The sequence below is a fragment of the Triticum dicoccoides genome, chromosome 2A (assembly GCF_002162155.2).
Source record: "Triticum dicoccoides isolate Atlit2015 ecotype Zavitan chromosome 2A, WEW_v2.0, whole genome shotgun sequence".
In the NCBI taxonomy this organism is placed as follows: domain Eukaryota; kingdom Viridiplantae; phylum Streptophyta; class Magnoliopsida; order Poales; family Poaceae; genus Triticum; species Triticum dicoccoides.
Window position 1 is genome coordinate 273,743,305 of NC_041382.1, and position 22,949 is coordinate 273,766,253.

The window sequence follows — 22,949 nt, forward strand, 5'->3', positions numbered from 1 at the left end:
CATGCCATGCTTATGTGGTGGTTGTTTACTATGTTGTTTGCTTCTTTCCGGTGTTGCTTCTTCGGCTTTAGTTTCGATAACGTCGCATTTGTGAGGATCCGTTCGACCTCGTCCGTTTGTCTTCTTCATGGACTCGTTCTTCTTCCTTGCGGGATCTCAGGCAAGATGACCATACCCTCGAAATCACGTCTATCTTTGCTTGCTAGTTGCTCGCTCTTTTGCTATGCCTATGCTGCGATACCTACCACTTGCTTATCATGCGTCCCATATTGTTAAACCAAGCCTCTAACCCACCTTGTACTAGCAAACCGTTGTTTGGCTATGTTACCACTTTGCTCAGCCCCTCTTATAGCGTTGTTAGTTGCAGGTGAAGATTGAAGTTTGTTCCTTGTTGGAACATGGAGATCGTTCCTTGTTGGAACATTGTTTACTTGTTGGGATATCACAATATCTCTTATCTAATTAATGCATCTATATACTTGGTAAAGGGTGGAAGGTTCGGCCTTATGCCTGGTGTTTTGTTCCACTCTTGCCCCCCTAGTTTCCGTCATATCGGTGTTATGTTCCCGGATTTTGCGTTCCTTACACGGTTGGGCTATAATGGGAACGCCTTGACAGTTCGCCTTGAATAAAACTCCGCCAGCAAGGACCAACATTTGTTTTAACATTTTCCACATAGCCTTTTCTTTCCCTTGGGTCGGCCGGCTCAAGGGTCATCTTTATTAAACCCCCGGGCCAGTGCTCCTCTGAGTGTTGGTCCAACTTGTCAGCCGCCGGTGGCCACCAGGGGCAACTCTGGGTTGGCCTACCGGAAGTTTGGACAATCCGGTGTGCCCTAAGAACGAGATATGTGCAGCTCCTATCGGGATTTGTTGGCACATTCGGGTGGCTTTGCTGGTCTTGTTTTACCATTGTCGAAATGTCTTGTAACCGGGATTCCGAGCCTGATCGGGTCTTCCCACTAGAAGGAATATCCTTCGTTGACCGTGAGAGCTTGTGATGGGCTAAGTTGGGACACCCCTGCAGGGATTTGAACTTTCGAAAGCCGTGCCCGTGGTTATGGGCATATGGGAATTTGTTAATGTCCGGTTGTAGAAAACCTGAAGTTGAACCTAATTAAAATGCACCAACCACGTGTGTAACCGTGATGGTCTCTTCTCGGCGGAGTCCGGGAAGTGAACACGGTGTTGGAGTTATGCTTGACGTAGGTTGTTCTAGGATCACTTCTTGATCATAGATTTCTCGACCGTGCTTTGCCTTCTCTTCTCGCTCTCTTTTGCGAATAGGTTAGCCACCACATATGCTAGTCGCTTGCTGCAGCTCCACCTCATACCTTTTACCCTTACCCATAAGCTTAAATAGTCTTGATCGCGAGGGTGTGAGATTGCTGAGTCCCCGTGACTCACATATTCTTCCAAAACCAGCTTGCAGATGTCGATGATACCGTGCAGGTGACGCAACCAAGCTCAAGGAGGAGCTCGTGGAAGATCTTGTCCTTTGTATTGTTTCGTTCTAGTTGGTCAGTAGTGGAGCCCAGTTGGGACGATCGGGGATCTGTGTAGCATTTGGGGTAGTCTTCTTTTATTTTGGTTCCGTAGTCGGACCTTGTGTGTATCTGGATGATGTAATGTTTTATTCATGTAATTGTGTGAAGTGGCGATTGTAAGCCATCTATGTATCTCTTTCCCTTATGTATTACATGGGTTGTGTGAAGATTACCTCACTTGCGACATTGCTTTCAATGAGGTTATGCCTCTAGGTCGTGCTTCGACACATGGGAGATATAGCCGCATCGAGGGTGTTACAATAAGCATGTATGATAATTATAACAGAATAACTACAGACGAAAACGATAAGGAACAACTATACCTACACATTCGAGGCGCAAGCAAAGTCAACATGCAAGTTTGGGGCTCATGATAAGAGGTTGGCTTGCCTGGGGATCGACAAATACTCCGGGAAGAAGTGCGGAAAGATTTGCTGGAAACAGTTCTCGCTCGGAGGGGCTGTTTACAGGCAAGGGCAAAATGGTCATTTTCAGAATGTGCAAACATCAAGAAAATCATCCCATTTAAAAGGGCTAGACGAACAGAGAAATTTAGCGTTGGAATCACTTCATTCGGAGTTACGGGTAAAAAGATACGGACATTTAAAGCTCAGGGACTACTCTATAAAAATACTTCTACAGACAGGTCCCTGGTAGTTTAAACAGAACGTGTCTTTTCTGAGGATACGTTTTCCAGAGAGGAAAACATATTTCCGGCTGAAGAAGAGGAAAAATACGCTTTCTGAAGTGGGAAACGTTCTAACCTCGAATATGCTTTCCACCCAGGGAAACAACTTCAAGGTTGGGCGCGTCCACTTATCCGACGTGGCCAGCGGGGCCACGCCCTACGGTCGCCGATAGGTGGGGGTCACGTGGGGTGGGGCCCACCTGGCCTGGCCTTCTTCTTCCTCCCGCGTGGGAGCGAGCCTGCCCCAGGGGGAAGATCGCCTCGACGGCGGTTGTCGACGCGTCCGGCCACCACACGAGGCGCGCGACCTACCCAGAAGCTCTGGGCGGGGAGGCGCATCGGCTGGTGGTCTCCGTTCGCGGCGAGAGGCGCTACAGAGAGAGCAGCAAGGCCCGCGGTGGAGAGGAGCTTCGGCCACTGGTGGACATGGGGTTCTAGGGAGGAGAGGAGAGACCAAGGCCACGGGGAGGCTCGCCGGAGCATGGGGGATGCATTGGTGGAGGTGGAACAGCGAGGGGAGCTCGGGATCACCGGAATCAAGCGAGACCCGAGGCGGCGTCCATGATGATGGGGAGGGGGGTAGAGAGGGGCTCTGGTAAGAATGAGTGCTCGGGAAGGCGTAGAAAAGGGTGGGGGCTGCTGATGATCTCCACATGGCCGAGGACGGGCTATATATAGCCGAGGCAGGGGCACCCGAGCCGGTCTCCGCCGAGCGCGTCCGACCGAGGCTCTGTTGTGCCCAGCGATCATGGGGAGACGCAGGAAGCCGACGAGGGGGAAGCAGACGCGGTGGAGAGGCTCACGGAGACGAGCAGAGCTCGAGGACAAGAGGAGGAAGGGGACACCGGGGAGGAAGGAGACGATGCACAAGAGCGCACTGTTTCGATCGTTGGCACGGCTCACCGGAGAAGAAAACGAAGGAGGCCAGAGGTCCAGGGAGAAGAAGACGTTGAGGGGGAGCTGTAGGACATTAACGGCGAGGCCAGAGCCGGTCGGAGCAGCGATGCCGACGAGAACAGTAGCTAGACCACCATTTTGGGCTGGTTACAGCCGTGGTCACCATGGTCAAGGCGTGCTCCGGTTTTTTTACTGATGCCACCTCATGTCTACCGCGTAGTCCTTCGAAGAGAGAGTGTTACTACGGTAAAGGATCGGGCAGAGCCAAATGGAGCTGAGTAAACCAAGCTTCACAAGTTTGTTGTTGCAAACTTGGCCACACTCTAGAGATTAAACCAGAGAGGGTAAAAGGTAAAATTGATGTCTGAGAGGCTTATGGTAGAAAGGACTAAGGTCCTGGAAATTATGAGGTAAAATGGACAACTATTTACCATAGTTGATGTACAACTACCAAATCTGACCCAGAAACTAAATCAAGAAGAAGCACTCCCTAGGTGTGATGGATTGAGCTAAAACTTGGCAAAGCTTGATGATTTGGTCATACCATGATGCTGTAAAATTTTCATACCAAATGGACTTGCCAACATGGTACTTGTTTCACAAACATGTCCTCTGTCCTGAAACTTGAGAAACTTCCTCAAGGCAAATGGCTAATTGAAATGAGCCAAAAATTTGGGGATATGGATCATATGGATAAGAGAAGGTTTGGAAAAAGTTTCAGCCATAATGGAGCAAGACACAATATACTTGCTTCACAAACTGAAAGTTTTGACAGAAACCAAGAATTGCTCCTGTGCTCACATAGTTCAATGAAATGAACTGAATTTGGGTGGAGGCTAATGATTTGAGATACCTGAGAGGATCGAAAAGTTTCATCCCATTTGGAAACTCTATGAAGGTACTTCCTTCACAAAGTTGTGTTCTGGTCAGGAACTTTGAAGAAATTGCACAGTGAGCTAGGATGAATGGATTGAGCTCATATTTCGAATCCATGGGTTATTTATCCATGTTAATCACCCTTCCAAATTGCAGCTCATTTGGAATTAGGAATAAAGCACTTCCTTTGCAAAATTTCAGAGAAGGCGGAAACTTGCATTGGATCATGTGCTCCATTTTTGATTTGTGGAACATGAGATAAGGATGGAACTAGTGATTATATAGCAAGGGAAAGATCCACAATTTATGTGGGAATTTTCTATGCTATAAAAATGGTAGTTCCTTTAGAAAGTGGCATAAATGCAATTTTGGCATTGAATAAGAAAAGGAAATTTTCCTTATTTAATTATGGCCAAAACATTTGCCAGAGCTTGGATTAGGCATAAGCATCAACTCCACCAATTCTCATGAACTTAGGAGATGGCTAGTTATGCCTTTGGATTTTATTCCTCAGAAAGGCAAGAAAAGGAATAAATCACAATTCAAAAATATTGCATAGGACTTAGCAATATTTTTGCACATCCAAGGATCAGAAAGATAGGAGAATCTCTGGGAACAATTGGGAGGATGAACAGATCAAGGAAAATGATGGCTCCTTTGTATGCACAAAGGGCATATCCAAATTCCAAAAATTTGGGATTAGGGTTTGAGAGGGTTGAGATGAACCAAATGAGGGCTTGCCCACTGACAAATACATGAGCAAGGTTTTTGGAAAGGTTGAAAATGACAAGAATTGTCAGAGTCATCCAGCAAGCTCAGGAGATTTTTTTTTTGAAAAATGAGTGCCAGTAAGGAATAACAACACCAAAATTGATAACCCAATTTTGGGGCTATTACAGAGCCCTCTCGGTAATGCACATCACTATAAGCCTTGCAAGCAATGTGACTAATGAGTTAGTTGCGGGATGTTGCATTATGGAACGAGTAAAGATAATTGCCGGTAACGAGATTGAGCTAGGTATTGGGATACCGACAATCGAATCTCGGGCAAGTAACATACCGATGACAAAGGGAACAACGTATATTGTTGTGCGGTTTGACCGATAAAGATCTTCGTAGAATATGTAGGAACCAATATGACCATCCAGGTTCGACTATTGGTTATTGACCGGAAACATGTCTCGGTCATGTCTACATAGTCCTTGAACCCGTAGGGTCCGCACGCTTAAAGTTCTGTGACGATCGGTATTATGAGTTTATACTAGCAAAAATGCTCGTGCGTTGCAACGGGTATAAAATAATCCAAGTGTCCATGTGGTATTTGATAGTTTACCTGTCATGATGAATAATGAGATTTTCCAATTAAATTGGTTGTAAGACTCATAAGAATCCACTTTATGAAGATCTTATTGTATTCCAAAAGCTTGTGATGCTCAAAAGCTTGTGATCTATTTGTCTACAAATAAAACCTACTTCTTCAACTCTCTATAAAGAAATTGAATTATGTATAATAAGTTGTTATTTAACAACCCTGTGTAAAGATAATTGCAAAAATCTAAACATTTATCTATCCGGTAGATCATCGGCTACTCCTTTGATGTGAAAGTAATTGTGCAGCATACGTATACCTGTAACAATGTCAAATAGATTATATATTAATTCCTATATCTCACAATCCCTATTAACATTAATTCATATTTATGCTTTCCACTTCAAAAATATGATTGCCGAAAAGTAAAGTACTTACAATACTTGCCGCTCTTTGTTGACACGTTGCCGCTAGCAGTAGGAGCACATCCTCCACGTCAACATGAGCACTTCCCTGGACATTATCATCGAGCCTCGATGGGGATCAGGATTAGGGTAACTGCGTGGGATAGATGGTACAACGGAGGGTAGTGCTCCCCCCTCTCAGCTGCGATGCTGGACGAAATAGGACGCGAGCAAGATGCACCGTGTCACACTCTCTCTATTGGTCATCCCTCCGTCTCTCCTCCCTATCTCACCTGTGACATCTTGATTTGAGGAACATCTTCATGCACAACAAGCACCGGTGAGCTTCAAATATCTTTTCCCTTTAGAAACATTTCTTTCTAATATTTCACCCACTTTTAATTATTATACTCTCTGCCCTAAAATAAGTGTCTTAACTTTGTATAACTATAATACAAAGTTGTACTAAAATTAGGACACTTATTTAAAAAAAGGCGTATATATAATGTAACAAAAAATAACAACAGCGAGTAATAATCGATGCTCTTTTGAAAAATAAAAATTTATAATTGATGCTAGCACGCACGCATCCAGTATCATCTAGCTGGTAGAAGACCAATTTCCTTTCATTCATTAAAGAAATGCACCGACCGACCCAGTGCCACTCTTCCTTGTCATCCATCCGCGTGTCTCTCAGTCTTATCCACAATTCCACATCGCCACTCCTCTTTCTCACCCCCCGCTGGTCCTCCTCTTCTTCAGCCACACTATCACCCAGTGCCGCACCTCCTCCTCTTCTAAACATGTTGCGCCGACGATGCACTCCACTCTCCTTGAGTGTGCGCAGCCGTGGTGGCTGGCCAGACCCAGGGCAGCAATCCTTATCGGCGAGGAACCTAGAGACGCCATGGATGGCGCCATGGAAGCACCTCGCCACGACCGCGCCGGCACGAAGTCGCTCTGTATTCTGCGAGCAGCCCCGCCTCCGACCCGATTCGGACGGCCCCGCCCACAGCCTCCACCACCTATGGCATGCCCCTAGAGGTACGGCCAATCCCGCGCCGCTCATCCTCATTTCGTCCTCTGCTCGCGGCTCGCGTTGACCGCCTCGCCGTGGCCTGCTCCAGGCCACCAACTGGAGCCTGTCCAAGAAGTCCAGCCGGCCTTCCTCCCAGGCGCGCTCCTCGGCCATTGCCGCGTGCTGCGCCAGCAGCTGCCTGATGAGCCCGTTGAACTGGCGGTGCATCCGGCGCATCTTGGCCCATCCACGACCCTGCCGGCATGAAGTTGTTGATGTTGAACAACCCCGTGCTGGTTAGGAGCGACATGATCATGTCCTTGTAGCTGCTGGACTCGTCCTCGTCCCCGACCGCAGCGCTTGAGCCGATGCCCCCTCTCTTCCAGCCTACATCAACCGTGTTGTCATAATGCTTCCGCTTAACGATCTATCAGGGTACGTGGACGACATTCTTCCCTTTCGTTGGTATGCATCACCATGATCTTGCATGTTGGTAGATTTTTTTTTGAAATTACTACATTCCCCAACAGCAGCCGGCGGCGGGGTGGAGGCGCCGCCCTGGGGAAGCAACCAAGTCATGTCCTTCTTCGGGGTCCCCTACTTCAGCCTTTTCAAAGGGGTGCCCCAGACCTCGTGGCAACCCTGGTGGAGCGCAGTGACCCCTCGACCAGGCGCTCGTTGGTGTTGTCATCATTAGAGAAGGCGCGGAGGAGCTCACTCTGCCACAGGGGAGAGGTCTCCCCCACCCCCTCCAAGGTCCCCTCCAAGTCCTCATTCCCCTCCTGCCCGGAGAGATCACTGGAGGACACCGGCACTCGGGAGCTCAGGAGCTGGCAAGGCTTCAGCAGTACGAGCCCCCGCTCGTTGAACACGGGCATGGCGGCGGTCACCTTCTCCCCGTCGTCATGGCGGTACAATGGGAGATGGGCTTTTGGGGGCCGCCCTGGTCCTTCTCGAGCAAGGTGCGCACGGCCTTGCTCAGCTCCTTGTTAGACAGGTCGTTCGGGTGCAACCCGAGGTTGTCTTCGGCACCCTTTAAGCTCCACAGGGGGCGCGAGCGTGCTAGGAGCGGAGCCAGGCGCAGTGTTAGGGACTCCTTCAGGTCAACTGTCATCTTCTCCAGCAATCGCTCCGCCCGGGGGTCGGTGAGCTTCTCGTGAGCCCACCGGTCCATCTTCGCCGGGAAGGCGGTCGGCAGCTCCAGCCGAGCATGGGAGCGCTTGGCGTCCATGAAGATCCACTTGTGCTAGAAGACCTCCACCTTCTTCCTGGCCCTCGAGATCGCGTTGCTGCCGTGAGGCACGACGAAGCTGGCGCACCCGAAGCACTGGGAGACGCCCATCCCGAGGTTGAAGAAGTGACGGAAAAGCGCGACGGAGGGCATCACCCCCTCGAATGCCTTGTAATAGAAGGCAAAGATCGATAGGAGGAGGATGGAGTTGGGATGAAGGTGAAGGGTGTGGATCCGGTAATGGTTGAGAATGGTGAAGAAGGAATAGGAGAAGGGGGGATGAGTCCTGCGAAGACGTTGTGTAGAAAGAAGGGGTAAAACGTTTCACCCAAGGCTTCCGTCTTGGCGGAGCCAACACAGAGCATCATCTCTCCTCCCTCATTGCCGCTGCACACCGTCAGACGGAGCACGGTGGCAAGGTGCTTCTCCTCAGCAATGGTGGACGCGCTCAGGGCCGACACGGACCCAGAAGCTGAGCATGCGACAGGGGCTGATGACTTCGCCTTGTAGGTGGCCATCGGTAGCGAGCTCGAAGAAGGGATTCAACTGATCTGGAGTCGTTCTGGGCAGAGGGAGAAGGGGATCTAGAGCAGGATGAAGGGAAGGCAATGAAGGCTCAGGGGCAGTCGCCGGCCATTTTGTTGGCTCGAGACAGTTGCCGAGGCCACATGGGGAAGCTGAAACGCACACGTCACATCAATCTCCATGCGTCGATCGAGGTCGCAGGCGATTTGGGCCCGCGGCGCTCCGCACTTGCCCTTTGGCTTCGCCTCGAAGCCAAGTTCGAGCACGCCTTGGGTCCGGGGGCTACTGTTGGCATTCTGGGAATGGGAGTACCCAGACTTGCCTGCCTGCAGCCCATGACATGGCTCCTTTGACGTCCTGGTATGGCCCATCTTTAGCACCAACAACTCAAGACCCTCGCGAGGGGCCAAGCCTCGTGAGGCGGACGACACCAAGACCACCAGAAGGAGCAGCCTCCTCAGGATGGCTCCTGAGGAGCGGAGATTTCTATGCAAGCCTCACCTCATGAGGTTCGGATGACGTGAGCCATGACGACCAAGGCAGGCTGGTGTCAGCGGGCGCAGGACAACAGTTTCCTCTTTGGTGCTAAGGAGGCAAGCACAAGCGCGGAGTCCCGAGTAATCAGCCAAAGGTTTCCATTCCCATGCAACACGACCAAGACCGCCAGGACGGTAGGACGGAGGTCATCAACAAGCCGACCTCGACCTCATGACCAGAGGCTTTTGTAGTCGAAGACTAGTTTTGTCAGGATAAGATGTACTACTTGTCTCCGTTCGAATTTGACCGTTGTGAGATCCCTTCCCGCCTCTATTTTGGGGGAAGAGGACCAAAGCCACTATAAGTAGGACCAAGCCACCACCATACAGGGGATCCAAATCATTGAGATCATCCTCTCCCCCACTGGCTCAAGAACACACCTCCTGAGGTCATTCTTCCATTATACTAGTTCATCCTCAGCCCGCCTCGAGGTCAATCCACCACAAAGCAGGAGTAGGATTTTACACCGCAAGGTGGCCCGAACCTGGGTAAACTGATGTGTCCTCTTTCCTTTTAGTTCGTTGAGCTAGGCCGTGGGATCGATGGGTTAGCAGACTAGGGAGGTTAAGTTCTTCGCACACACCCCATAGTTAGAATCTATCTAGGGTTTGCAGAGCCCGAAATCCGACAGAAACTGCAGAAGCGGAAGACGAATATTGAGCCTTCGATGATGTTGAATGTCCTTGCAACTTTAGGCTAGTAGCAATGGATAATTGCGCGCCCAACCTTCGTCCTCTTCAGGAAGACTTCAATATTGTACAGTGGGTGTTGAATGAATACATTCCTCGCCTCTTGACCATGCAGGTGGTTTGAGAGGTAATCGTCGTTGAACTACTTTGAAAAGTACTGAAAACAAAGATATGCATAAATCGCTGTTATAAATTTTGGAATGGCCCAAGGGGTAAAAACAAGGTAAAAGAGTTAGTACCATCCTATAGTTGGCTGATGTCTTCTTCATTGTGCAAACAAAGATCTAGCTATTATTCGTCACAAGTTTCTTTATCCTAACAATCTTTCTGAGTTTCTTGACTTGACTGATATTCATGGACATCTCATTTCTCCATTTGCAAAATGGGTCATATAGTGGGTCTAAGCCTCTGACAGCAGGACCTACATGTGCAAGACCAAATTCTAAGAAACCTAAATATTAAAATGATTCATGCAACTACACAATAATGTGCTATTAGCGAAAGGACCATGCATGAGAAAACCTTGATGGTAAACTGCAGTGCCTCCCATTATTTCCCTGCAACACATATAAGGAAGATCTTGATCAGGTTAATTGAGAATTGCCAACCTATCAGTAGAATATGTACTGAGTACAGCCAAACTCGATTATTTTCTCACATGCATAACAATACAAAATTGTACCTACAACAAATGAAAATCAAATTTCAGAATTGAACCAAATAGTAACTAGACATCAGAACAAATGAACCAAAACAGTTAACTGGGCATGACATTGCAGAATAGAACATATACTAGAAGATAAGATAGTTAACGAAACCAAGAATGCTTGAGAACAGTACTATGAAATATAGCAATTGTTGGACCAAACTGTTAACTGAACATTACATTTCAAAATATCATATTGCATATTAACATTACAGAGGACAAATCACTAGAAGGCACTAGTGTTGGCCTCAAGAAAACAACACGAGTTGTATTTTAAATTAGACAACCATGTGGCGGTGTCGACGGTAGCCTTGAAGACGAGGTGCTCCTCGAAGATCTGGTAGTCGTCACGCATGGCAGCCATCGCGACCTCGTCCATGAGTGCGGCCGCGATTTGCTTCTCTTGCCAGATGCTACTGAGCTCCATGTTATACTGCATGCAAAATGGTTGTGGGCGGCGCTTAAGTGGAGGATGGGGTCAGTGATTTGGGCGGAAGGTGTTGCGTCGTCGGTTGGGGCATGCGGGATGGGGAAGGAGGCGGTTGGTGTGTGTGAGGTGTGGATTACCTGACCATATCGACGAGGTCGCGCAGCAAGAAGAAAGGTTGCCGATGAGGAGGCAGCGCTGCAAGAACAAGGGTCGCCAGTGAGGAGGTGGCACTGCCAGTAAGCGGTAGTGAAGGTTTGAACTTGAAGAGCAAGGATGATCAGTGGAATGTGGCTTTTGGTGGGTCAGGGGGCGGGCGGAGAGATAGATATATCCGCGATGACAGACAAAATGGTGTTACGGAGGGAAAGGATGGAGTTTGAATTGCTAGAACATTTATCTATAGTGAACATGCAACTATATGAGTGTCGTGATAAAATTAGGAATTATTCCGGGTTCGTTTGGCATTTTATATGCATTAATTGAGTTCCTAGGCATTTAATGTGCATAATTCAAATTTGAACTACAAGCACATGCTCCAGTGCACCAAAGTTTGTTGGAAAATCACATGTGTGTCTTTCGGTGAATTTATAGGTCCCATGCAAGAATGGGAATGAAACTGAAACATCCGGGTGTCGTGGCTTGGCCGGAAACATTGAGAAACTTGGTTTTTAAATTCCTGTAAATCCCAAACATGTCTGAAAATCATGAAACTTGGCATGGTGCCATTTCATGGCATCAACATGTTGTGGTAAAAAATATGTATAAAAAGGCCAAACGAACCCAGAATAGTTCCAAAATTTAGCACGAAACTCCTATTTGGTCTAAGCTGCCGCTGTAAAAAAATTAAGGCGCGAGAAGGTAGTGTATGTCATTTCACACACGGTGGTGACATGTTCCCTCTCGGAACCACGAGCCTTCCTGAGAGAAGCTCCGGTTTGCAAGAAGCTTATACCAAATCTTGTCCCAATTCGGCCAAAAAAATAACACAACATGTTGGTGCCATGTCATGACACCATGCCAATTTTCATGCGTGTTTTTGATTTACAGTAATGAAGAAACCAAGTTTCTCAATATTTCAGGCCGAGCCACGACGCCCAGATGTTTGAATTTCATTCTCATTTCTTGCATGGTACCTAGAAGTTCACCCAAGGACACACATGTGATTTTTCAACCAACATTGGTGCACTGGAGCATGTGCTTGTAGTTCAAATTTGAATTATGCACATTAAATGCCCAGAAACTCAATTAATGCATAAAAAGGCCAAACAAACCTGGAATAATTCCAAATTTTAACACAACACTCATATTTTTCTATGTTGCCTTTGTAAAAAATCAAAGGGGAAGGCAACGTATATCGTTTCACACACAAAGGTGACACGTTCCCTCTCGGAACCATGAGCCTTCTTGAGAGAAGCTCCGGTTTGCAATAAGCTTATACCATAACTTGTCCCAATTCGGCCAAAAAATTTACCACAGCATGTTGGTTTCAAGAAATAACACCATGCCAAGTTTCATGATTATTAGGCGTGTTTTGAATTTACAGGAATTTAAAAACCAAGTTTTTCAATGTTCCTAACCGAGCCTTGACGTCCAGATGTTTGAATTTCATTACCATCTCTTGCATGGTACCTAGAAATTCACCCAAGGACGCACATGTGATTTTCCAACAACCTTGGTGCAATAGGGCATGGGCTTGTAGTCAAAATTTGAATTATGCACATTAGATGCCCATAAACTCAATTATGGCATAGAAAAGTCCAAACGAACCCGGAATAATTCCAAATTCTAACACCACACTCATATAGTTCTATGTTGGCTCTGAAAAAAAATCAAGAGGGGGGCAACGTATGCCGTTTCGCACACAAAGGTGATATGTTCCCTCTCGAAGCCACACACTTTTTTTAGAGAAGCTCCAATTTGCAAGAAGCTTATACCAAAACTTGTCCCAATTTGGAATAATTGAATTTCTGGGCATTTAATGTGCATAATTCAAATTTGAACTACAAGCACATGCTCCAGTGCACCAAAGTTGGTTAAAAAATCACATGTGTGTCCTTGGGTGAATTTCTATGTCCCATGCAAGAAATGGGAATGGAATTCAAACATCTGGGCGTCGTGGCTCGGTCGGAAATATTGTGAAACTTGGTTTTTAATTCCTGTAAATCCAAAACACGCATGTAAATCATGAAAATTGGCATGGTGTCATGACGTGGCACCAACATGTTGTGGTATTTTTTTTGGCCTAATTGGGACAAGCTTTGGTATAAGCGTCTTGCAAACCAGAGCTTCTCTCAAGATGGCTCGTGGTTCCAAGAGGGAACATGTCACCTCCGTGTGTGAAACGACATACACTGCCTTCTCCCGCCTTGATTTTTTATAGAGGTAGTTAGACCAATAAGAGTTTCGTGCTAAATTTTGGAATTATTCCGGGTTCGTTTGGCCATTTTTATAAATTAATTGAGTTTCTAGGCATTTAATGCATATAATTCAAATTTGAACTACAAGCACATGCTCTAGTGCGCCAAAGTTAGTTGAAAAATCATTTATGTGTACTGGGGCAAATTTCTAGGTCCCATGCAAGAAATGGGAATGGAATTCAAATATCTAGGCATCGTGGCTCGGTCGGAAACATCAAGAAACTTGGTTTTAAAATTCCCGTAAATTCAAAACTCGCCTGAAACTTGGCATGGTGTCATGGCATGGCACGAACATGTTGTGGTAAATTTTTTTGTCCGTTTTGCAAGGCGCACACATTAAAAATCAACAAAGTAATTTTGGAACAAGTGCTATCACGTTACAATTGGAAACACAAGTATTATTGAAACCGTGGGCGTTCTACTTACCATTTATGTGCCGCCATGCGTCCCCTTTTTTATTGACTAGGAGGTGTCGTGCAGGGTATCTATTTGAGTACGCGAGGCGTGCAATCAGACCCTTGCGCATGCTTATCGGGAGGAGAGCCCTTTGACCTCCATCCACCGCCCACCTCTCTCCAAACATCTCCATCAATGGCGCCCGAGCCCCTGTTTAATGGCGTGGCTATGTCTCACTCGACTGAGATTTAAGAGAGAAAAAATAAAATCTACAAGTCAACTTTGCATGGATCTTGATGTAAGATCCGATTGACCTATACAGCATCGACTGCGACATATAGCAAGAATGATGGATACATAAGGACGATGACATTGGATATTAATTGTCTTACATATTTAGGAAGATAATTAAAAAAGCAACATGTGGAACACCTGAAATACACAAGGGGAAAAGAAGAAGGAAGACGCAGACATGATGCACTGCATGCCATGGAGACTAGTTCTTACGGTGAGCGGCGATGATCTCTTTCATGTCCTCAATACCCTATTTGGCAGCATCCACAGATTCCCCCACCAGCCTTTCGCGCTCCATGTGAAGCATGGCATTGTCGTCCATAACTTTCTTGACGATGACGCCCGTCCTCTTCAACAAGGCAGTGGTCTCCTCGTGCTCCTTCACTCTTCGGTCGATCTTCTCCCTTAGTAGGTCATGCTCGGTGCGGAGCTTTGCCTTGTCCTCCCCTAGCCCCCGGATGACGCGGTAGCATTTTCAAATGAGGCATTCATCTCGTCATGCAGCTTCATCCATCCGGAGATCCGACCCATCAGGTCATCGAGCATAGTGCGCATGCACCTGTGAGAGTCCTCGCCTACTCGGGAGACATTTTTCCTAGGCTGCCACGGCACGGGAGGACCCCTCTACTACATCTGTGACGCGGCGGGACATCTCTGCTGCTTCCACAGTGTGGCCGAACCAGTCTTCTACATCGACGGCGCGGCGGGACCTCTGTGATGCTTCAGTGGTGCGGCGGGACCTCTGTGCTGCTACGGCGGCGTGGCAGGACATGTCGGCTTCCTTCGCAGCGAGGCGGGACATCTATCATGCTTCCACTTTCATGCTCGCCTCTCCCTGTTAGTAATCTCTCGACCCAAAACTTATGTAGGCCATGGCAGACGCAAGGGAACGACGATGAAATACTTGTTTGTTTTTGTGGATGAGGAGTTGAGGAGGAATGTGCTTTCATCTTGGAGTAGGTAGTATTTATAACGGGTACTAATACGCTCCTAAGTGGAAACCGTTTAAGTTTTGATTGGCGTGAACTTGTTTGCAATTAAATATAGCATGGTAGTAATTTGGAATGTGACGGGACGCAAGCTCAAAGCTTATTGACAGTTCTAATTTTGACGTGCGGCACTATTCCCGGATGGCGTAACGTGAGCACGCTTAGTCGCGTACATGGCGTTTGCACCATAGGGTGCCCCGCAATGTCAGCACACTTCTTGTTCCATCAACCGTGCGCTCTCGGTATTACCATCGCGCATGCTTATTTTAATTAAAATTTGTGCCCGTCTAGCGCACACATGTTGATTTGTCTATCTGTATTTGTTTGTTCTGACTAATCGCAAACAGCTCATCCATGTGGAGTGTATTCCATGAACCGCAGACACCTTGATCAGGCTGATCATTTCTGTTGTGTTTCCTAATCGCAAATAGTTCATCCGTGTGAATTGTATGCCTTCAATCGTAGACACCTTGATCTGGCTGACCATTTCTGTTGTGTTGCCTAATCACAAACAGTTAATCCGAATGAATAGTATGCCGCATATCGCACACACCTTCATCTGGCTGCCTGTTTCTATTGTTAAAATTTGAACCATGTTTGATGGATCCACCATCGCAAACGTTTTGCATCTTTTTTAGCGGTTTTATTACATCACCGTTTGTGACTAATGCATCGCATACAGATTCGTGGAAGGGTCTATGATTTTAGTGTTGCGTTAGCGGCATCCCGAAGTACTGGCTAGACAAAATTTGTACCGCGTAGAGATACTAGTTGTGCATTCAAAAACTCTTGAACCCAATTTTTGCCATAAGAGTCTGATAGAGCCGAAGGTGTCCTGATGTTTCGATGAGATAGCTATCGTTTTTTGTGGGAGTCGACTTTGATGATCCGACTATGAATGTGCCAAGACGTTGCACCTTAGCAATTGCTAAACCATCTTCCGAGGGGTTATTGACCACGCCGGAGCACGGTCAACCTGACCACGAGGGTCAATTTCCTGCGAGCAAACGAAGAACAAGCAAGAAACTAAGATAGCAATCTGGATATTGTGATTATCAGAGGAAAGCTTTATTAATGAAAGTTGGGTTATGTGACGTCTTGGTCTGGTCGCTGAACACAAACGAAGTACGCGAAGTTGCAGCTATGGTGAATTGTTAATCTAAACAAAACCCAAAGTCTAAACAACGCCCTAAGGGCTGTATATATGGAGGGGTAGGGGGAATTTTGTGGCCCCTTGTAGGAGGGGTCTGGAACCATCCCTAACTTTGTTTCCCCACACATACGGACTCTAAAAACAGCCTATACTTTAGTATTTTGAAATTACATGGGCCTGGCCCAAAAATAAGGTGGAGCGACACCTAAAATAAGCTATGGACGAAAGTTATGAAGGGAATCTTGTATATTTTGTCAATGTCCTTGTAGGTCATCCCGGAGGTTTCAAAGTGCTCAAATATGCACTAGAAATGCCATTATGGATCCCTTCGCGTGCAACTTCATCTCCATGCTTGATCCTGCTCTAGTGTTCATCCCTCTTATCCATGCTAGGACCTTCATTAGTAATCAACACAAATGTATCCAATTTAGCCAGCATGATATTCTCATGAACATTACAATTGTCACCAAAAAACGGAAGTACCTGGTAATTCAATTGGCGTGTGCGAGCTCTAGTAATTGGTCCACTATGTATAGTTGCAGGGGTTGTGGGTGTAACAATGGTATTGATGTCATCATCATCCTCCCCTTCTTGAAATGAAGTCGCCCTCAACGGAAGCTCATCTTCCTCACCCAAATAAGGCTTCAAATCTGCAATGTTAAAAGTGGGAGTAACCCCAAAATCTACAGGCATCTCAAGTTTATATGCATTATCATTTATTTTCTCTAACACCTTAAAAGGACCATCAGCACGTGGCATTAGCTTTGATTTGCACAAATTAGGAAATCTATCCATACACAAATGTAACCAAACACGATCTCTAGGTGCAAAAACAACACATTTTCTACCCTTATCTCCAGCAAGTTTATATTTAGCATTCATACGCTCAATGTTCTCCTTAGTTAACTCATGCATTTTTTAGATCAATTCTTTCAGCATGTTGTTTAGCATCAAAATTAACCTTCTCTGAAGATGGAAGAGGTAACAAATCAATAGGTGCACGAGGTAGGAAACCATACACAATTTCAATATGAGGTAAACATTCTTCCCACATTTTCTTGTTATTCTTCAGAAAAGCCCTAAGCATAGTAGATAATGTTCTATTGACTACTTTAGTTTGTCCATCAGTTTGGGGGTGACAAGTAGTACTAAAAAGCAGTTTAGTCCCCAACTTATCCTATAAACATCTCCAAAAGTGGCTAAGAAATTTAGTATCATGATCTGAAACAATAGTATTTGGCACACCATGCTAGCGAATAATTTCATAAAAAAACAAATCAGCAACATTAGCAGCATCATCGCTTTTATGACATGGTATGAAGTGTGCCATTTTTGAAAATCTATCCATGACAACAAATATGCTATCCCTCCCCTTCTTTGTTTGAGGTAATACTAAAACAAAATCCATAGATATATCCTCCCAAGGAGCACTAGATGTCGTGGTTCTAACTCTGACAGTGATGTAGGGGGGTAAGTATGGAGAGGCGAGGTCTTAGCTATGAAGAGGTTGTAAGGACGCAAGGTTTACGAGTTTAGGCCCTTCTCGGAAGAAGTAAAAGCCCTACGTCTCGGAGCCCGGAGGCGATCGACTGGATTATGTGTGTATGAGTTACAGAGGTGCGAACCCTTGTCTCGGAGGAGGGGGGTGGCTTATATAGAGTGCGCCAGGACCACGGCCAGCCCACGTTACGAAGGGTTCAACGTACATTAAGGTAGTGCGTTACTGATAACGCTAGTAATAAAGTGCTATGATGACAATAAAAGCTACTTAATGACCGACCGTTAGCGTGCGGAGTGACTTTAGGTCTCCTGGCCGTCGAGTGGTTGGATCTTGGTCGAGTAATTGCTTCTTGGTCGAATGTCTTCGAGTCTGTCGAGTGGAACACCTCCAAGTCGATTGAAAGGTGATTTATTCTAGAGGTGTCCTTGGGTAGGGCAGTTAGGACAGGTCCGTGACCCTACCCTAGGTACATAGCTTCATCATTATCCCCCGAATTGATCGAGATTTGAGTGGGGAAGGAGTTGAGGACTTCTCCGACTCATTTTCTATGCCATGAGCATATCTTGTTTCGGATCAACGGACCTGAGTGATGACAGCAACTCCCTTTTCAGTCGCCTTGATCCATTCTTAATTCTTCACCGAGTGAGTTCCTTTACTTGTAAGGCTCCGAGTGACGGTGCGGAGGAGATCTTTGGTCTGACAAGTTATTTGCTGCCCGCGGATTTAGTGGGATCCGAATTTTGGGAAGCGCGCGGGACGGGGGAGGCCGCAGTAATTGGACGAGATAGAGCGGAGCCGCCTCGATCCCCGTGCCACCTTTTTCGCCACGTATCGCTCGTGCGGTCATTACGGGTTTTGACAGAGCCATCTGGGCCTACCTGTCAGCCACTCGGAAGCGGCCTCATATAAGGCGTTGGACCAGAGTCTCCCGAACAGTGCGCCCCATTATCTCTTCTCCTCCTCACGCCTCTTCTCCGCACTCGCTCTCGCTCCAGCGCCACCGCGCCACACGCGTCTCGTCGGCGACAATGGTGAAGGAGAAGACAGCGGCTCTGGAGCAGGCAAAGAAGGCGACGGCGAGGTCAAAGGGGAAGGCGACGAGCCGGGGCGGATCTTCCTTGCGGACTGGCCTGCCGAAGGGTTGGATCCAGGGCGACTGGATCCACTCGAGGATCTCCCAAGAAGACCTCGACGACCTGGCCGAGGGAGGGCTGATCCCCTATGACTCGGCGCGGCTTCCGGGGAAGGAATCCGAGCCGCAACCCCGGGAGGGTGAGCGCGTTCTTCTTGCCACCCACGTCGACCATGGGTTTTCCTTGCCTCCTCATCCTTTCTTCCGAGGGTTTCTGAACTTCTTTGGGGCTCAACTCCACCATTTTACCCCCAACTCAATCGTTTATCTTGCCGCGTTCATTTCCTTGTGTGAGAACTTCTTGGGTTGTCGACCTCACTGGGGTCTTTTCAAGCATATTTTCACTTGTCGCTCCCAAAAAATGAAAAAGCCTATCCGAGTGACGAGAGGACCCAAGTGATCCAGATGTGTGGGGGTCTTGGCATCCAAACGAGGGGAAAAAGCTCCTTTCCGACCATGATTCTTCTCGATTCAGCTCGCGGATGGCAGTCGACCTGGTTCTACTGCAAAGACCAGTCGACGCCAGGGCAATCGACTGGCATCCCTCCCTTTACCATGGACCGAGTGGAAAAACCCTCCCCTTTGAAGGTGCTCCCAGAGGAGAAGGCGCACGTGAAGGTGTTGGTCAACTGAGTGGTCCAGCTCATTCGTGACGGGGTCACTGGTATGGATCTCTTGGAGGTCTTCCTTCAGCGGCGCATCCAGCCTCTCCAAGCCCGAGACCACCCGATGTGGATGTATTCGGGTCTAGAAGACTCCACTCAGATCTACCCGGAGGAGGTCGATGACGACACGCTGGAGAAGTGGCTGTCGAGCATTACCGGGAACAAGGACAATCCCAGAGGAGCCAGGAGAGTTCTCCCATTCGACCAGTCGCGTGCACCAGAGCAGGTCTGATTCTGAGTTTTTGCTTGTAATCCGAATTCACTCGCGCAGCTGTCTGTATTGCGTCGACTGACTTTGTTCTCCCTGCTTTCTTTCTGGCCATTACTGAAATGTATTCGATGCCCAACGGGGAGCAAGAGCAAGCTCTGGAAGGCAAGGCGAGTGGTGGCGAAAGTGGCGAGTGGACTTCTGATGGTGAAGGGGATGGTGGAAGTGACGACTCAAGTGATGGGGAAGAAGTCGAGTCGCCTCCTCGCATAGAGAGACGATCCAAGCTTGACCAAGAACGGCCGAGTGCCCGCGACAAGGCAACTGCTTAGGCTGGCCAGTCTTCGAAGCGTCCTCGGGTCTCTTCACCAACCCCGACTGAGAAGGCGCCAAAGCACCCCAAAGTTGTAGAGCCGAAGACTCGGAAGGCGCTGCCAAAGATCAAGATCGATATCCCTGTCGCCTCCGCATGAGTGTCTCTCCTTGTATTCACTCGACGCTCCGCACTGTTTGTTTTCTTGTTTTAACTGGACGAACTTTGGAATTGTTAGCACTGCCACTTCCGGGACCTCAGCTTACAGGGATGATGATGAGGTGATGGAGGATGCGGTCACTTCTAATCCAGGTATGATTTCCGCCATACTATCTTTCTTTGGTCGATTCAACTACATCGTGCATCATTGGGTGACGTGATTTTGGCAATTTGAACTTTGCACAGCTCCCAACATTATTGACCTCCCTTATGATGATGAAGAGCCCGATAGGTCTTTGACGAGGAAGAGTAGGCGAGCTCCTGCAAGTGAGGCACTACAGTCGACGCCGAGGGCGGAACCAGTCGTTCAGGACACTGGTGACGTCAATCAGGGTTCTGTTACCTTCGCGGAGCCCCTGTCGAGTGCCTTGCCTTCTTCTTCAACTACTCAGGCCCCTATCGACCCGCCTTCGGTTTTTGCGACCCATCATGTCCCAGAGGACGAGGTGAATGCTGCTAGGAAAGCCATACGCCAGGCGGGCATTATGATGGAGAAGACGAAGATGGTGCAGGACGCCAGCCAAGCCGCCTATGATGCCAGCTCGGCTCTCCAGAGCAACATTCAGGTTAGTCGGCTTCCGAAGATTCTTTCAGAAAATCTTTGCGTCTGTACACCCACTGGGTGCGTCGATTGAAGCTTTGGACTAGTGGAGACTACGGTGGACTGTTGGCAGTCGACTGTAGTCTTTGTATTTTGCTGAATGTATAAACCAAACTGGTAGTTTGTCTCTTCCACTCGACTTCGGTGGGCCGGTCGAGTGGGATCAGAACCGGTGGGGGCACGCTAAGTGCACCCACTGGGTGTAGTCCCCGAGACTATGGTGGACTGCTGGCAGTCGACTGTAGTCTGAGTTCTACTTTCTTTCTCTCTTTTTTGTTTGAACTCGACTTCGGCGGGCCGGTCGAGTGGGATCAGAACCGGTGGGGGCACGCTAAGTGCACCCACTAGGTGTAGTCCCCGAGACTATGGTGGACTGCTGGCAGTCGACCATAGTCTTAGTATTTATTGCCTTTGTTGTTGTTTTTTTGCTGTAACGATAACTTCTCCCCTTTGATTTCAAAAATCTTGCGATCTTGGAGCTCGCTTTGCTGACTTGGAGAAGCAGCAGATTCAACTGAACCATGATCTGGAGCTGGCCAGGACAGAGCTGCAAAAGGTCAGAGACGGCGCCGCAGGTAAGACGATTTTGTCGACTGGTTAGTTTTTAGGCTTGAGTACCCTTCTGCTTTTTCCGAATCAATCATCATTTCTTTGCAGAAAAACTGAGAGAAGCTCTGGCGAAGAAGGATCAGGACTTGGCTGCTACCCGTAAGGAGGCTGACGACAAGACTGCTCTGGCCGAACAGAAGCTAGCTTCAGTCGGCCAGTTAGAAGAAGAGAATACCAGGCTGAAGACCGCTCTAAATGAAGCCAACCGGGAGTATACACGTTGGAAGAAGGATAACCTCAACCTGAACGAAAAGATGGAAGGCATCGCTCGCATGAGGGACGATCTAGAGAGCTACTTGAGGAGCCTCGCCAAGAAGTTGTACATCAAGCTTGAAGGTGCACATTCAGTTCCGACTGGTGTTTTTTTTGTGTCGACTCAGTGTATGAAAATTGACTTATCCTTGGATCGTGAATGCAGAGTTTTGCCAGAACTTTGAAGAGGAGACTGGGCGGATCGAACCAGGATTGGATCTAATCAACTCTCCCGCGAAAGATGAAACTGCCATGAATCTACTCCGACTGGAATCTCGCATCGACGGTGTCGTGGACTACTTGGCTCAACTGAAGGTTGCCATGTCACGGATCGACCCGGCACTTTGGCCAGAGGCTACGCTCCAAAACGATCTCGAGTCTCTGATGACTCGACTTAACGGAATCCCTGACCGAGTGCAGGAGTGGAAGAAGTCTTCTGCTCGATGTGGCGCTGATGTGGCTCTGTCCTTGGTTCGTGTCCACTACAAGGAGGTGCGACAAGACAAGCTGGCAGCAATCAAGGTCGCCAACACCCAGAAGCATGACTTTCGAACCTTTATGGAGACTTTCATCGCTGCAGCCACTCGGATAGCCGACGGCGTCGACCTGGATGAGTTCGTCGAGCCTGCCAGCCCTCCTCCCGCGGAGTGAACAAACTCTTATGTCCCACCTTAAATTTGCCTCGGAATGCCGAGTGGTTTTTGTAACCGTTAAACTTTTTCGGGCTGCATGCCCGAGTACTTCGATCTGTGGTCTGGAACCTTTAGAATTTATCTGAACTTGATTTATCGTTGAATATCTTCATGAATTATCTGTCGAGTGGAACTTGTTCTTCACTTGAAATAACTTTGTATTTGTGGTGTAGCTCCGAAGGAGAAGGTAGCAGTCGATTTGCACCTCGTCGTCCTTGCGGATTGGGATGTGTTCCGTACTTAGGCGAGCACTGGACTGCAGCTCGGTAGAATTTTTTCAAACATAGGCGAGTACTGGACTGCAGCTAAGCCCCCCGAGTGGGAGGTCTGCTCACCACTCGGTAGGATTTTTAAATACTTAGGCGAGCACTAGGCTGCAGCTAAGCCTCCGAGTGGGAGGTTTGCTCTCCACTCGGTAGGATTTTTAAACACTTAGGCGAGCACTGGGCTGCAGCTAAGCCTCCGAGTGGGAGTCTGGCTCAGCACTCGGTAGGAATTTTAAACACTTAGGCGAGCACTGGGCTGCAGCTAAGCCTCCGAGTGGGAGTCTGGCTCACCACTCGGTAGGATTTTTAAACACTTAGGCGAGCACTGGGCTGCAACTAAGCCTCTGAGTTGGAGTCTGGCTCACCACTTTGTAGGATTTTTAAAC

At 47.8% G+C, this 22,949-nt stretch overlaps 1 long non-coding RNA gene across 1 annotated transcript; it reads left to right on the top strand.

The window, feature by feature from the left end:
- Positions 1–6,465: 6,465 nt before the first annotated feature.
- On the top strand, positions 6,466–8,789 carry LOC119354395. Its single transcript, XR_005170843.1, has 3 exons — positions 6,466–6,764; positions 6,848–7,173; positions 7,269–8,789. It is a non-coding gene; the product is annotated as an uncharacterized LOC119354395 (long non-coding RNA).
- Positions 8,790–22,949: the final 14,160 nt, after the last annotated feature.